This window comes from Sus scrofa, chromosome 6, assembly GCF_000003025.6.
Source record: "Sus scrofa isolate TJ Tabasco breed Duroc chromosome 6, Sscrofa11.1, whole genome shotgun sequence".
Taxonomy (NCBI): Eukaryota; Metazoa; Chordata; class Mammalia; order Artiodactyla; family Suidae; genus Sus; species Sus scrofa.
Window position 1 is genome coordinate 47497619 of NC_010448.4, and position 16985 is coordinate 47514603.

Here is a 16985-nt window from a genome sequence, read left to right on the forward strand (position 1 = left end):
AGAGGCCTCAAAGTAGCCATCTGTTATTTTGTTCCATTACTCTAATTGCTTGCCTCTTAGGATTTGGCTAAGACTAGCAGATCCTTAGCAGGTTTTTTTCTTTTCTTTTCTTTTTTTGCTTTTTAGGGCCACACCCGAGGCACATGGAAGTTCCCAGGCTAGGGGTCAAATTGGAGCTGCAGCTGCCGGCCTACACCACAGCTCATGGCAACACCAGATCCTCAACCCACTGAGTGAGGCCAGGGATCAAACCCACATCCTCATGGATACGAATGAGCCACAACAGAACTCCCCTTAGCCTTTGTAAAAGCTGAAAAAGTTACTTACCAAAAACAAACACCCCCCCCCCCCACACACACATACACAACCCAAGTTCAATTGTTACCTTGTATTAAAGACTGTGAACACATCAGGGGGTGGGTATCCTATTAGGCTTCCTGGAAAGAGGGGTGGGTAGGGGAAGCTACCTAGCCCACCCCCATCCCTTGTGTTTTCAGAACATGGCTTTTCTGCTGCCTGCAGAAGAGGTGACGTGTGGGAGGACAGCCTGGGAGTACGGGGTCCCTTGGGGCCACTGGCACTCATTCAGCTCAGAGTTGCAATCCAGTTGGTGCCATGGAGTGGCACCTGCTGCTTCATCTGATTCTATGTGCTCCAGGGCGTGGGCCCAGGATTGCCCTCTGCCTTTTGGAACATGCTCCCTAAGACCAGCGAGGAGGCTGCTTTGTCGGAGGGAGCTGACTCACTCTCCAGTTGGACCTGGTGCTAAATGGCTTCATTGAAGGGCATTCGACTGCCTGGGCTAGAATGGGCTGCCTTGTGGGAGAAGTTTGGTGAAAGTATTAGGGGAAAACTACCCTGGGAATGAGGGTGGGGCTCTTATACCCAGGCGCTGCTGGTGCTCTTCAGCGGAGATGCAGTCCCGGAGTTCAGTTCAAATGTGGGCTTCCCCTCTTAAAATGTCTTAGTCAAATGTCACGGGAGCAGGGACAAGTCTGGATTCCAGTCTTAAGCCTTTGGGGCAGGGCGTTCTGCCGTTTAAACGAATAGCTCTGGTCCTGGCCGACTTTGGCCGGACAGGGCCCTTTTACAGAATTAACTGAGTGAGTAGTACACGTTCTCTGGCAGCGCTCTCTAGCAGATGACAGCAAAGAGAGTGGAGCCAAAAAGGAATTGATTTGGGAAGGCTCAAGGAATTTCTGAGACCGTTGAGATGAACACTTCAGGCGTTTGCCATATTGATTTATAATGTGCTGGGAATTGTACAAGCCTTTGACCAGATCTTAGGGTTTTTTTTTTTTTTTTTTTTTTTTTAGGGCTCTCTTGTTTTTATTTATTTTGGTGGCCGGAGGGGGAGAGGGAACAGGCAAAAATAATTAAGGAACAGCTGTTGCTCTGGTATCCCTTGCTCATTCAAGTTTTCAGAATGGCTGAACTGTCAACATGTTTATCCTTCCCTGGCGTTTAGTATATTCTAGACCAGAGGTTCCCCCAGCTCTATCCTCATTTCCTTCTCTTAGTGATTGTCATCAGTCATGGTCACTTTCCTTCCATGGCCTTTATTTGCCTTTTTTTTTTTTTAATATATTTAGTTTACAGAATAACCAAAGCACGTCACATTACCTTCTTTTAAGTCTCCCTTTCCCCGTTTTCTTTTTTCATGGAAATAGGAGGCAGGTGATAGCAAGTGAGTTATTCAGTGGCAGTGGAAACTGAAACACTGACCTAGTAAAGGTGGCGGAAGCTTCTCCTTGAGCAGCTGCAAGTCCTGTCACCCAGAGAGGTTTGAAAGACTTCTTTATGTTTTGGGGAGTTGGAGAACTCAAGATCCCTCTCCTTTAGGATGAGGTTAGACTTTGAAACATCAAAGCCTCACCGGCAGTCATAAGGAAACTTAGTTTTACAGTGTTGCCTGTCTAGACACCCGGAATTTGTTATAAAGTGTCTGGAAGTGGCACAAGTAACACTTGCTTTTCTTCAGGAAGGTTTATGAGTTACATTTTAGTCAGTAACCCAGGCATCAGGGAGGGTAAGGTTCATTGAGTCAAGAGAAACAGAATTACTTAAAATCCCAGCGTCTGTGTAAAGAGTGATCTTATTGGGAGGAAAAATGAACCAAGAGACTGGGAGGAGAAGGATCCCGCCTCCTCCAGAAAGTGAAATCTCTGCATACATTTAACTGGCAAGAGGGTCCTTACATCGGTGTTTCGGAAATTTTGTCCAAGCAGCCATCTCCCTGGGATTATAAAAATCCCGGAGACGTTTGTCTTGGTGTTGTGCCTTTTTTGGTTGTGTTGTTCTTTCATGTCCTCCTCCCTCCCCTTTCCGTCATAAACAACGGATGCATTAACTTGGAATGTCCATGGAAAGTCTTTAAAAGCTAGTTGGTATAACTTGGTTGCCTTCTCTTGAGTCTGAGCAGCAGTTACTCCAGAAGAGGACAGTGGCCTTTTTCTTAGATGTAGTTTACTGAAGTGGAATCTAAAAGCAAGTGGATTGAGCTTACGTGGGATATGGCACTTGCCACCTGTTTCTCCGCTGGCTCCTGCCTTCCTGGAACGGGATGAGCTCCATCTCCCCAAGAGTGAGAGACCATTGGGACCATTCTGTGTTTCCAGAAGGGACAGTGGTTCCCTCGCCAGAGCAGCCCTCCTCACCCCTACTCCGAGCTTGTCTCCGTAACTCCTGAGCTTCAGTCACTTGTGATTTTTCCTCACCCACTTTTGCTTCATCATACTCTTTTAAGTCAGTTTGCTTATTTTTTTTGGGGGGGGGAGCTCTTTAGGGCTGCACCCGAGGCACGTGGAAGTTGGGGGGCTAGGGGTTGAATCAGCTGCAGCTGCCAGCCTACACCACAGCCACACTGGATCCAAGCCGCATCTGCAACATACACTGCAGCTCTCAGCAACACTGAATCCTTTAACTCACTGAGCGAAAAGCCAGGGATCGAACCCACATCCTCATGGATACTAGTTGGGTTCCTAACCTGCTGAGCCACAACAGGAACTTCATCAGTTTGCCTTTTTAAACTTAAGTTTTAAAGGGAAAATTTGTATGAGTGCTGCAAATGGAAAACCCAGCTTCCCTGGCCATAAATGGAAGGAAATTGCAAAAGTAAACAGGCTGAAAACAAAACAATGCTGTTAAGTTCTCACTAGATCCTATTCCTGCTGAAGGCTCTGGACCTTTGTTAAAAAGAGATCAGCAAGCGTGCGTGAGGGGCTAACAACCCAGTTCCTAAACTGAGGCTTTCTCTTTGAAGTGATCAGAGAGAATCAAAGGGAATATTTCTGTCCGTCAAGGTTTAATGGAGAATGTGGGTAACCCTTACAGTCGCCCGTGTGCATCCCACACCTGGAAAAAGCCTTATCTCACTTGACCCTGGAAACATTCCACGGATGGCGGGGCAGAGTGACTTATCCAGGAACACACAGCCCGTCCTGCTTGCCCGGTGTCCCTACTGCCCTTGAATGTGTCGCTCTTGATCAGATGACCCTGGGTTTATCTTTGCGTTCAAACGTTAGCGGTTCTTGGTTGGTCGGTTTTTTTCCTGTCTTTTTAGGGCCACACCTGCAGCATAAGGAGGTTCCCAGGCTAGGGGTGAAATTGGAGCTGTAGCTGCCAGCCTACGCCACAGCCACAGCAACACCAGATCCTTAGCCCACTGAGCAAGGCCAGAGATCGAACTGGCGTCCTCATGGATACTAGTCAGATTCGTTTCCACTGAGCCATGAGGAAACTCCAGTTTTGTTTTTTAAGAAACCAAGGCCACGTTGTAAATGCAAGAACTGTGGATTTAGCCTCCCCTCCTCACAGTGCTTTTTCTTTTTATGCTTCTAGCTTTCTTACACATGGATGCTTAATGTTTGGTTACTCCCTTGACTAAGCCACACTGCTACCCCACCTGGGCATTTGCATTCTGGATTCTGCAAGAAAAGCAGTGCCCCTCCCCCCGCCCCCACCCCCATCAAGCTAAGAAAGGCCGATTTAAATGCTCTTCTTCCAAACATCAGAGTAGAACATATTCTTTGTCTTCCCGTGGAACTGCCGACATGGGGCAGAAGTAGTTGGAAGTGGCAGTTACTACTTCACAGATCACAATGAAGTCATCTCGGGAAATATCTGTTGACAGTGTTGAAATGATTGAATGGGATGCTAGAACACCAGCAATACAATAGCATTTGTGTCTTCAGCTTTGGGCAGGAATAAAGAGGACATTGTGGTTTGTTTTATGCTTTTTAAAGTCCCCCCCCCAACAAAGGTGTGGGGCTGAGTGATGTCTGTCACTGGCTTTCTAGTGGGTTTTTCTTTTCATCTTTTTCCCCCGTCTCAACGGCTGTTGAGAGGGGGTGGAAGCCACAGCCTAGGTGTGCGGGAGGCAGTGCGGAAGGTAGGCAGTCCGCCCTCCTTCCTCCTTCCCTCCACATGTGAAGGGAGCACATTTGGTTCTTTCATCTCCAAAGAGCTCAAGATAAGGAGTTTCCATATCTTACCTTCTGACCACTAATGGCTCTGTTTCCACCTCCAAGAATACCTTAATTAGGGGGCGTTCCCGTCATGGCTCAGTGGTTAACAAATCCAACTAGGAACCATGAGGCTGTGGGTTCGAGCCCTGGCCTCACTCAGGGGGTTAAGGATCTGGCATTGCCATGAGCTGTGGTGTAGGTTGCAGATGCGGCTCGGATCCCGTGTTGTTGTGGCTCTGGTGTAGGCCAGTGGTTACAGCTCCAATGAGACCCCTAGCCTGGGAACCTTCATATGCCGTGGGCGCGGCCCTAGGAAAGTCAAAAAGACCAAAAAAAAAAAAAAAAAAACTTAATTAGTTAGCAGCCCTCCAGGATGGGGCATGGCAGGAAGTCAAATCAGTGGCGTTTCTTTTTTCCCTTTCTTTCTTTCTTTAAAAACATGCCTTCTGCTTCATTTTGATGGCAGAGAAGGCCAATCTGAGTCTAGGAAAAACATCACAGGAGGAAGCTGAGCAGTGACTCAACACCCAGACACGATAGGAGGTTGAGTGAGTAGGGGGGTGTCATGCCAGGAGGGCTCGTGGGTCTCCAGCTTACGTTATTGCTTCCTTGACCAAGTGCCACTAGCAGTTGGAAGCCGTCTGCACGTGTGTTAACTGTTGGTGCTCCATGATCTATCGCTGTGGAAACCTGGCTGCCTACCGTTTTGGGAGTGTGCCTACGTACTATGGCAGCACTGATGGTGGGACGTTGGGCTGCTGGGCAGGAATATGCTGCTGCCAATCAGTCTCACTTGCGTGGTGGCCCTGCCGGGTAGGGGCCTCTGTTCTCTGGCGCAGGAGTTGGGCCAGTCTGTTTTATCGATGAGGGGGTGTGTATTTGCGCATGAGAGAGGGAGAAGAAAAAGAGTACACCATGAAAGCCGCTGTTGGCTTTGTGGCTGGGATGTGTGCTTTTTCTCTAGGCATTTAGATTTGGAATCTCAGCTATGTGACTTCTTAATAGCAGGGCAAAATGCGCTTGCATCTTTTGCCTGCTTTCGCAAACACTGAAAAGTTTAAAAGAACTCTAAAGTTTCCGGCAAATCCCAAGCATAGTTCATTCCGTGATAGCATCCCCCTTTCCCCCCACCCCATGATAACATTTTTTTTAGAAAATCCACATCCTTCCGACCCCAACTCTGACAGTAAATAAACTTTTTTCTCCCTATCACTACCCCTTCTCCCCCCTTCCCTTTTCTTTAAGGAAATGAATATCTTTATGTAAAACTCTGTGTCTGATGAAAATATTAAACACTTCTGTGGCTGTTGCTGGCATGGATTGTTTGGAAGAGTCAGGTTTTTTTTTTTTTTAGATTTTATAGGCTGGTATGATTTTCCACTTCTGTCCTATGAAATAAACTCTGTTTCAAAATTCAAAATGTCTGAAAGCAGCCAGCTTGTCAGGCTAATTCAAGGGCAATCTGATGAATCAACCCTTCTTTACAGGCTGTCTGCTAACCAGTCCTGGAAGGTATCCAGACGGTAAACATCACTAGGATTGTCAGGCAGGTGTGTGTGTGTGTGTGTGTTGGGGGTGGCGGGGGTGGGGGTGGGGGGGTGGGTCATATGAGCTCCACTGCCAAGTCTGATAGGATTTGACTGTCTGTGAAACAGGTCTGTATTAAGATGTTTTTTTCAGAGACGTCAGGCCGGTAGTCGCCCAACACTATGTCTACTGGTAGAGCGAGAGGAAGTCCCTAGACCGGTTGGGGTGAGGGAATCGTAACCATTTTGGGAAATGCTTTTTCCCTTTCCTTTTGTAACTTTCATTAACTCACTGACTCACTGACTCTGGGACAACCCACGGAAGAGAATTCAATCCACTGAGGGCAGTGAACGATTGTAGGGATGATTGGCTGATGGATCGAGGCCCACGGCTGTGAAAGGGCAGGGAGTGGCACTCAGCTCCTGCCCGCTGCACAGAAACACCCCAGAGATTCAAAGGGAACAAGTTTTGATCATTCAAAAAAGAAGACTCATGGTGGACTGAGTTCTCTTTGCTGCTACCTTAGGCATGAGAAAGTTCTGGGCCTCTTTAATAAACAACCACAAAGCAGGCCTTGCCAAATACAGCCTGCTCCGGGGCCACCGGGTTAGCTTAGGAGACAACTTTCTTGCCTAAAAATAAGTGTATGTTCCTATCGAACATTCCAAGCATAGTTTAAACATGAGACTTCTGAGTAGCAGTTCAGGCCTTGTGGGTTCAGTCCTGTCGGAGTGTGGGCAGTTGAGGGTCTTTGGGGAGCCTGGCTCCCCACTTAGGGATTGGCCAGTAGCCACCAAGGAAATCAGATGACCAAATGCAAACCATCTTCCAGCTCATTTCTTTATGGTCATGATCTACTCACAGGCTGGTGGGGGAGACAGAGAGCCAGCCTGTAACTAAAACAAGGTAATTTCAGATGAGATTTTGTGCTATGAATTAAATAATAGCGTGCATATGACTGATTCTGTGCTAAACACTGTTTTAAGAGCTTTACATGGTCTGACTCGTAATCCTGTGAGGTGGATGTTATTACCTTTATAGGACAGGGGCAGAAATGGGTCCTTTGAAGTTTAAGCTACTTGCCCAAGTTGACAGTGCCAGGCTTAGAATCCAGGAGGCCTGGCTTTCAAACGTGTGCCCTGGTGTCTGCATTACACTACAGTCTGGTGGTTGGGAATGGCCTGGGGAGAGGTCGCGGTGGTGGGGGAGGGGGAGGGCAGGGCAGGCAGTGTCAATCAAGAGGAAGCTCTCTGAGGACGTGGCATTTAGGGAAGACATTTCTCATCCCTAGGGACTGAGAAAGGGGACCAGGAGAGCATGAGGGGAAGGCTGTTCCGAGCAGAGGGAACGAACGTGTGGAGGCTCTGAGGAGCAGTAAGGCCGGAACGGTCGGAGCAGGGCTTGTAGAAAAGATGGGCGCTGCCAGATCTCTTTGAGCTTTGCTGTGGGAAGTGGTGATGAGGCCCAGAGTCTCCCAATTCAGCCCTTCTTAGAGTCCAGTAGGCCAGGAACCTCATGCTTCCAGAACTCTGGTCATGCAACCCTTTCCCCTCGGGTGCCCTGGACAGGCCAAACCAGAACTGACTTCTAAAGTGGGAACCCCAGGACCGTAGAACATTAAACCAAACAAAAGCTTCAATTATTCCTGTGATCCCTGCTGCAGTAGACACCTGTGTTTGATTAAAGCCTTGGTGACTTTTGAATCTGGAGTTTTATGGCCCTGTGTACTCATATGGCTTTGTAGTGTCTCCCTTAGAGAGCTAAACCCTTACCCCATGGACCGAGTCCAGCTCCCTTCGGTCCCATCAAGAGGCCGCTTGATGTACAAAGCATCTTTGGTAGAATGTTGTGTCTCACTCTTTGAAGTGGGAAGCCAGGAGTCTGATTTGTAAAACCGGCTCTTCTAGGTCTTCCCTTTCTCTGTAATCTCTCTTCCATTCCCTCAGTATTTCCCCCTCGTTTCCCTTGGTCAGGTGGGGCTGTGGCTCGGGTGGTTCCCGTTCAGAGAGACAGACGTGCAGACAGATTCATTCTGAGGCGTTCAGTTCTCTGTCCCCCACTGGAAGCCACTCCAGGAACACGGTAGCTTTCATTTGGCCCGTGGCTCCCCACGGAAGGCACACCTTGTCCAACTAGTTGTGTGGCTTTTCCCAGGGTGGGAGGACCAGTGACAGAGCTCGGGGCTGCCGATGGATACTCCTGACGCTGTGCACATGGCAGCCGGCAAGAAGCTAACGAAGTTCCCGGATTATCAAGTGTCCGTTGTGAACACGAGCTGCGGTTCTCTCCGCCCTGCCCTAGATGCAGTTCAGCAGCAAAAATCATCCCTTCTGACAGAATATAAAGGAGCCAATGAGTATGAAGCTGGCCTGTAAGGGCACAGCCAGCCCACCTTGAGCTGGAGAGAAGGTGGTGAGGTTTCCATTTTCCTGGCAGCGTACCCATGTGAACTTGTTAAATCTTTTAAGTAGCTGTAGAGGAGGGGAGCTGTGTGTGTATGTGTGTTTATCCTCATCCCCTTAAGTGCAAAACTAAAACCTCTCCCTTTATAAAACTGATTCAGAGTGGGAAGAAAGGCTATGGCGAATGGAAAATGTGTCCGATTATACTGAGCCCTGCCCCACGTTTGGGATACAGCTGTAAGTTTCCATGGTGGGTGGCTTATTATGCATTTATGCTTAGCTGAACCTGCTCCAAGCTGTTCCTGTGGATAGAAAAGGCTTTCTTGGGGCGGGCGGGGGGGGGAAGCTGTCTCTTTCCATCCAACTGTAGAGACGTGGAAGGTCTCTTGAACGACTTAAGCAGTCATCTCTGGGGTAGCAGAATTAGGGGCCGCTGACCAAAGAGGTCTCCTTTTTATAGGCAACCAGCATCTCGTGTAACATGAGTTGGGGCTTCATGGGCCCTGGAGCCCAGCGCTCAGGTAGAAACATGACCACCAGGGCCAGACGACAGCCCCTGCTGGGCCCCTGTGCCCGGCAGAGCTCTTCATCAAGCCGTTGGGGGTATGAGAGAAACCGGAGACCCAGCCCGTGCTCTCGAGGAGCTGGCGGGGGAGCTGGGGAGAGCACAGAGCCACCTGAGACCTCAGGAGGACACTAAGGGGCACATGGACAAGCCCACAGCGCTCTAGCCGTGTCCCGGGAGAGGAAAGGGGTGAATGAGGGCAGGTGGGGTCAGTCATGGAAACTTTCCTGAAGGAGGTGAGTGTGGCTGCGGGCAGCTTTCTGGGGGCAGGTGCGGTCTGAGTGGCGTTCCTTCCCTGCCGCCCCTCGCGAGCCGCCCTCCCAGTTCCTTTGGGGAGTTTCCCATTTGAGGCACTGCTTTCTTAGTCATGCTTTGGAACCTCTGAAGAGCAGGGCCCCAGGGCTCTGAATCTGGATCCATTCGCAGGTCCTGTCACTTTCGCAGGGGCCGGCCAGACCCCTCCCCAGGTGGGCGACTGCTCCGACTAATCCTTTTGAAGCCTTTGCTTTCATCTTGCAGATGGGCCCTTCAAAATAAGCACGGGTTTCAGAAAAAGAGGAGCAGAGAGAGAGAGATGCCCTTCTTATGTGCCAGGGTTTCCTCAAGCCTTGTGCCTTATAGCCCCTCCTGGTGTGTGGTGCTTGCCCCTGCGCCAGATGACACTCAGAGCTGGGAATGGCGCTTCTGGGTTGAGGTCATGGAAATGAATGGGGTGGACTCCCGGCAGGCTGGCTGGGTGGTGTGCCACAGTAAACGCGCTAGCCCTGGAATGAGGGTAGCCTCCGAGTGCTCTGCCTTGAGAGTTTATTGCCTGCCAAGCTCAGCTTCCAGGTGCTATTCTTTTCTTTAAATAAATGCCTTAGAGCTGGCTTGTGGAACTTGAGAGTTCCCATCCCAGGAAATGCTCAAGTGTGTTTAAACACACACACACACACCTCATTCAGATGCTCATGGCCAAATGTGTGACTCAGATACTGCAACGTCCTTGGTAGGCTTTCCCAAAGCTGACATACTTGAGTTACACTCTGGCCCCACTGTGAGATAAGGCTGGGGTAGTAGCCGGCCCACACCCCTTTCTTTGTGGTTTCAGGTTGGGCTTTTTCTCCCTTTCAGATGATGCTCGAGAGCCGTGACATAGCACAGCTCATGCAAGTAGAATCTGGCCTCCATCTCTTAGACTCTCTGGGATCAGTAGCTTTGCAGGGGAAGGAATCGGTGGGGTTGGCGAGGGTGGCAAGTGTCGCCTGGAATGAGTTGATCTCTGTAGTTTGGGCTCTGAAGCACTGCTTGTGCCGTTAGGGAGTGAGAGCTGCAGGATGTTAGCACAGCCAATTTCCGTTTCCTTTTCCAGCTTGTTATGGCTTCCAGGCAGGGTCTGCCTTGATCCTGAGAGGTGCCTCTGCCCACTTTTGAAAAGCAGAGATGTGAGGGAGGTGGACATTCTTCCAGGAGAGAACCGGGGCTTGTTAGTCTTAGTTGGAGAATACATGGCTCAGCCCACACTTTGGGAGAGGTTTCTAAGGGAGACATAGCAGAAGATCCGGGGTCAGAAAGTTTGTTGCATGAGCCCAGGCCCTGGGGGGAGATGGTCAGCCGGTGGGTTAGCTGATAGCACCCAGCCTACCCACCAGACGATCGGGGGTGGCTCAGATGTCACTGGGATCCAGGCTGTCTCCTGGCTCAAGCAGCTGCAACCCGGGAGGGGGTGTTGAGAGCTCTGAGGCGCCTGTGGAAGGGTGCTTCTGGCACTGCGCCCCCCAAGTCTGCACACTTGGGTTTGGCAACAGAACCAGGAGATAGTGAATGTGAGGTGTGGGGTGGGAAGAGGGTCAGAGCACAGCCTTTAGAGGGAGACCGAACTGGGTTCCCCACCCATCCCCTCCACCTACTGGCTGCACGACCCTGGGCGAGTGACAGGGGCTAAGCCTCAGGGTCCACCTTTGAGCTGGGTCCTCATCCTACCTCACAGGATGATCCTAAGATTCCGTAAGAGAAGTAGTGTGTATGAAGCACTGGCCACAGTGCCCGGCACATGGTCGGTGCTCAGTAAATGTAGCTTCTCAAACTTCTTTCAGCAGGTCACCATCCTGCATCCAGGTGGGGTCTGCTGCTTGCATGTCCTCTTTAAAGGCATTGAAAGGGCCCGCTGGAATGTGCAGCTCAGTGGAAAAACAAAACATATGCCCCCTTTCCTAAAGTCCTCCCCCACGGAGCTCTGAACCCGAAACCCAGCAGCAGCTTCAAAGCAGCATCCACTGTCAAGTGGCAACTCAAAATTGAGCTGCAAGTCACATAACGAAGCCCTCTCCCCAGCCTCTGGGTCCATCTGGGTCTCATTACTGGGATGTAGCTTCTTGTTTCAAAGTTGTAAGCCCTAAACGTTTGATTGTGTCTAGATGAGCCATAAGCGGTGCCAGCAAGGTTTTTTTGTAACTCAGCCTGTTACCAAGTTTGGGGTCTGCTGAGGGGCTCTTCCCCAGGTCCCCTTCTTTCCCAGTCCCCTTCCCCCCAAAGCAAAAAAGAAAAACATCCTTATCAATTCAAGGTAGAAACAGCCCACAACCTTGACTCAGGCCGCCTACTCTCAGCTGGTAATGATGTAGAAGGAAGAACAGCTTCCCGCTGATAACCCCAGCTGCCCAGAGATGCTGTTAGGTGGGCCCAGAGGTGTGCAGGAGCCTGGGCCCAGCTGCTGGCCCAGGCCGTGGGACCTTCTAAGCTGAGCCCTGCCTCCTTCCCCAGCACTTCTCATGCCTGTGGCTCCATCCTCTTTTCCGCCTTCCTCCTGCCTACCCCCCTTCCCGAGGTCACTTCCTGATGCCATTCCTCAACTTAGCCCCTGTCCCCCCCAAAAGCAATCAAATCCACAACCTAATATGGCAAAAGAATGAGGGGAATGTCCGCCTCCCAGCCTCTCCCATAACAGGGCGAAGGCCTGTAGCAAATTTGGAAAATGTTACAACTGGAGGGAGCACAGCTTAATGGTGGGGGGTGGGGTGGGCAATTTCAGGAGCTGCCCATTGTTGGCGGCAGGCGGGACCCTGAGGGAGGGCCACCAGGTTTGCACTTTCCAAATCAGGCGGTTGACACCCTTCTCACACACACGAGTGTGGGGAAAGTAACAGGCCGAGTCAGCTGCACCTACACTTGGGATCTGGCGCCTGGAGGACCTGAAAGACAAACCTGAGGAGTCCCCTCAGGGACACCTCCCTCCATCGCAACTGGAACTCTGCAAATTCAAACACTTTCTGCCTCTGAGATGAGCAGTTTTCCTCCCCTCCACGCTGCCAGGGTTAAATTAGCCCTGGCGTTAATTAAAACTTGTCAACACTTAGTGGGCCCCCCTCCCTGAAACCTGTCACCCCTCCTACATCATTATCCCCAGCAAATCCACCCTCTCCTCCTCTGATGTTTCCATTCTCCACTCTCTCCAGGGAGGAGGTGGAGGGACGAGCCCCTTTCTGCCAGGGAGCCCTGGGGGAGGGGGCTGACTGAGCCAGACCTACTTGTTTCGGAAGGTCAAGCTTAGTAATTAACGCGAATGCTTTGGGGGTGGGAATGAAGAAGAAGGAACCAGGTCTAAGGATGTGCCAGGTCTTTCAAATTGCTAATTATCAGCAGGCATGAGGTCACCCGTAAATATATCTAATTCTTTAGCTGTAATTAAGGTGCTCATTAAAAGTGCAGGGGGTTTGTGTGTGTGTGTGTGTTTTTAAGAGAAAAACACAAAAAGCCTTTGTTTCAACTTGACAGGATGGCTTAGAACAGGCGGAGGACTCGAGGCACAGGACTAGTTTCCTGCCTTAAGAGCCCTTACAGGAAATTCACTGCAAACAATATTAGTGACCCTGCCAAAGAGGCAAACCTGGGGTGATGTCATTGTTCAAAGCTGTCACAGCCAAGCCTGGCCCTGGGGGGAGGGAGGTGGGATTAGAAAAGAGTCTGTGTGTGTGTGTGTGTGTGTGTGTGTGTGTGTGTGTGTGTGTGTGTGTGTGTGTGTGTGTGTAGCGATCTCTAGAAGAGGGAAGTCAATTGACAATCTGGGCGGGAGAGAAATCACAAGTAGGGTCTTTGAAATGTTCTTAGCTAGGTTCAACTCTCCTTGTTTTTCCTAGTATAAAAAAATTCTCGCTTACTATTTTTGCTCCCCAAAATGCTGCAGCTTTTTCAGAGGCATCCCTCATTCAGTGCTTTCTTGGGTCACTGGCTGTCACAGTCTGAAACTCATGGTGCACAAGGCAGGGTGCTGAGTGAGGCACCAGGTAAAGGCTCGCGCTTGCTTTTCTGAGGGCGAGAGTCCCCATGGTTAAGGAGTGGAGACGGAGACCCCGAACTCACGTAATGTATCTGTTTCCTCCCTAAAAACCATTTTGGAAAACCAGTGAGTTGGCATCTATGACTTGTTAATCTTCCCGTGTGCCTCCAGGAAGCGTCTGGAGCATCTCTGAAAAAAGGACAAGCTTTGCATCTTGTCATTTTTCTTCTGGCTGGACGTCTAACAGAGGGGCATAAACACAGTCTTAAAATGAAAGCAACAAAAATAAACTCGAACCAGCCCTGTGTGAAGACATTAATGCAAAATATGCAAGCTGGCTTACTATTTATATGACAGAAGGCAATCATAAAGAGATCCAGGCCTGGCTAAGGAGGGTTATTATGTCTTTTGAGGTGCCTTTTCCTGAGAATTCCAAATAACCCAGGGGAGGTTTACTCAGATGGGGTTGTAAATGCAGTGTCTCGTTTCATGCTTTGCACAGTTCCGTTTCTTGCTGAAACCTCTGAACTGGTAATGCAGGACCAGGATACAGTTTAGACCCCCTCACAGCCTCCCCTCCTTAAAAACATCCTAACAGCTTTAGAAGGAAGTTTGAGGATTGAATAAGAGAGCCGTAAGTTTCCTGTGGTTCACATCCTGTGATCTGTTAGTATTCCCCCCCACACATATACACACACTCAGCTGACACTTACCTAGATGTTCCTAGTGTTAGGTTTAGAGACAGTGTGAAAGACTAACCTGGCTCCAGTCCTCTTAGCAGTTACATTCTAGAGGGGACAGTGGACAATGGATTAGATGGTTTTCAGTCTGTCTGAAGTAGACCCACCCACACTGCCTCCTGGGTTCAGAAAGGATCTTCCCACTGTGCCCATGTGTCAGGCGTCCGGCTGCCCGTCTTACAAATTGACCTCCAGGTGAGGCCCCAGTGTTTGGTTTTTGGTGTGCAGTTTCGTAAGCTCCCCAGGGCCGAGGGGCACCTTGGGATCCAGTTTTTCCTGGAACTGTCCTGCCTGGGGACCTGTTGCTAGAAAGAATTGACAAATGAAGGCAAGAAGGATGCCGCTCTTGGCCAAGGAAACCAGAGTTTGCCGGGGTCCCCCAGCAAGGGCGTCTTTCGAAGTTCCGTGTGGGTGAAGCTTAGGTGGCCCAGTCTGGTCTCGAGTGGGTGGATAGGGGCCTGGTCTAGAAGCCGCGAACCTGCTGTTTTTACTTAGATGTAGTGTACGAATGAGGCAGCTATTGAGGAGCTGGTAGAGATGGTGGGGGTGGTGGCAGAAGCCACAACGGTCGCCTGGGGAGATGGTGGCCCTGGGTCGGCCGGAGCTGCTGCTTGATTCTGGCACTCTCTTGTGCACTTGGAACCACATTTCTGTGGTAACTGCCAGGAAGCTGAGCCCGGTGTGGCCTCAGGAAGTTGGTGCGGTTAGCACCGCTTTTTGAAGGGCTGGTAACAGTACCAGGACTGACATCCCATGGGCGTAGCCCTGGGGTTTTGTTCTTTGGGGACGCTTTAGAAACCGTCTCTTGGAATGTGGGCTCACTTGTTCACTAGGTATCATGAAGCAAGAGCTGAGGGAAGGAGGGAGAGGTAATAATTGCAGGCCAGCCCCAACTCTCAAGACTTGGCCTTCCATGTATGGGAGACGTGAGTGCTTTTCTGATTTTTAGTGGAAGTAGCTGTTCCCTCTTAGCACCAATTGGAAAGGGTTGGCAGCTGAAGCGGGTTGTGCCTCCAGGCCCCACGGAGCCAGTATATCTGGTGTTCCTAACGTTTTCCCGACCGTACCTTTCTCTCCCATTTTCCGCCCTCGGCCTCCCAGCCCCATCATTTGGGCACAGTGCCTGGAAAGCATGTCTTCTATACCCCCCAAGAAATTTAGTGTTTCCGCTCAGGGCAGCTGGGGACCACCTGACAGCCTCCATGCCCACCTGGACTTCAGGCTGTCTGTGGGCACATGGTAGAGGGTGCAATGGGGGGAGGGCGGGCTCAAAGGAGGCTGGAAGCTGAGCTTGGGGCAGCTCGGCCCTCAGTCCCCTTTCAGGAACAGCGAAGACAGGGCACCTCAGATATAGCTTGTCATTCTGGGTGGGTGGCCTTGTCATCTGGGCCTTTGTGGGGGGAATGGGTGTGTGTGTTCCCAGTTTTCTTGTGGCGCCTAGAGACTGCCCTCTTGGGCTATCACAGAGCAGGTGACGAAAAACAGCGAGGTAGCCTGGGTGGAGACGGGCAGCTGCTACCCAGCTTCCGCTGATTGTGGCCGGGAGGGAATGAGGGCCTGGGACTTTATTTTCCAGAAATTTGGAAGTCCTGAGTTTTACGGGACAACTTAAAAAAACAAACAACAACAACGAAAAAACCCCTGCAGGCCATACAAACTGGGGCCTATTTGGCCCCACAGCTACCCATTTGGGACCTCTGACAGCGGACCTTTGCCTGGTGTTGATTCTATCTCTGCCTCTCTTTTAGTTCCTTCCTTCCTCTTGACTGGATTGCTGCTGCTTAATCCTCTTACCCAAGAAGGAGAAAAATCCATTTTCTTTTGCTCCTTGGTGACAGCTCTGATAAAAGGTGGTGGGAGTGAATGGCAGTGGAAAGAGGTCTCCCTGTCTAGCTTCCCATTTTCGGGCACTTCCCTCTTTCCCATCACCATCGCTAGAAGAGCTGGCCCCTCAAACTTCCTCTCACCGTGTACATATTTTTAGGATCTGGCTCCACGTTTCTGTGAACAAAAATAGTGGAAAGTTTTTTCATTTGTTTTTGTTTGAGCAAACAACTTCTACACAAAGGCCGCGCTTGGGAGCACCAGGGACCTGGTGAGCAGGGCCAACCTTGACAACGAACTGCTGGTCCAGATTTTACACCCACGTGGCACTTGTACAGAAATACTTATTTAGGACTGAGCTCCTAAATTTGATTTCTGGAAGATATTGGCAGCCTAGGTTTTGTGAAAAAGATCAATTCTAAGATCTGTGTAGACAGAAAAGCCAGAACATAGCATTAGCCACTGAAGAGAGAGTTGACGAATTTTAGGAAAATGAAATATATGAGGTGTGCAGTACATTTGTTAATGTTTAAATAAAAAATCTGACACTTATCCTTGAAAGGTTCGTGCAGGTTTTTTTTTTCCTAAGCTCTAATAAAGTCCCCTGTTTATTTGATTAATGGCCCCACAGAAAAAGATCCTTATCAAACTTAGCACTTGGAGCTGTCTGGGAAAAGCCAGGAAACTCCCTGTAAAGGCATTGCCCTCAACCTTAACTTTTTTGGGCTCTGTCGCCTCCTCGCTGGTTTGAGTATTTCCTGGCTCGATTGTTTTCTCAAGCTGGCCTTGAGTCCTTAGATGTTATTTGTGTCCCTAGAAATAGCTGGAGGAAAAATGGTTGTAATGCTTCTCATTGCTCACTCCCGCTCGGTGGATGGAAACTCTTTGCGAGGGAATGGGCTTGCCATCCAGGAACACAGCTGGGTGGACAGGGCCTCATCGCCCCGGCTGGCCTTCACATTATTCCAGCGGGGCTTCCACTCCGCCACAGGGATTGGGCCAGAGCTGCCAGCTCGCCACAGATTGGCAGCCCAGGGTGCCCAAGGGTGGTGACCAAAGCAGAAGGAATTCTCCCAAGTGGGCTGTGCTGCCAGCCATAAGGGCCACACAGGGGTGTTTGTTACACAACTTTCTAATTTTTTGATCTGTGTCCTTTTGGGTGGATTTGGAGTGAACGGCAGAGGAAGGAAATGAATTATGGGGGGA

At 50.1% G+C, this 16985-nt stretch overlaps 1 protein-coding gene across 6 annotated transcripts in view; it reads left to right on the forward strand.

Annotated features, from left to right (window-relative positions):
- The window catches only part of ACTN4 (actinin alpha 4), a 72166-nt gene that overhangs the window by 3785 nt on the left and 51396 nt on the right, over positions 1-16985 (forward strand). The window lies entirely within an intron of this gene.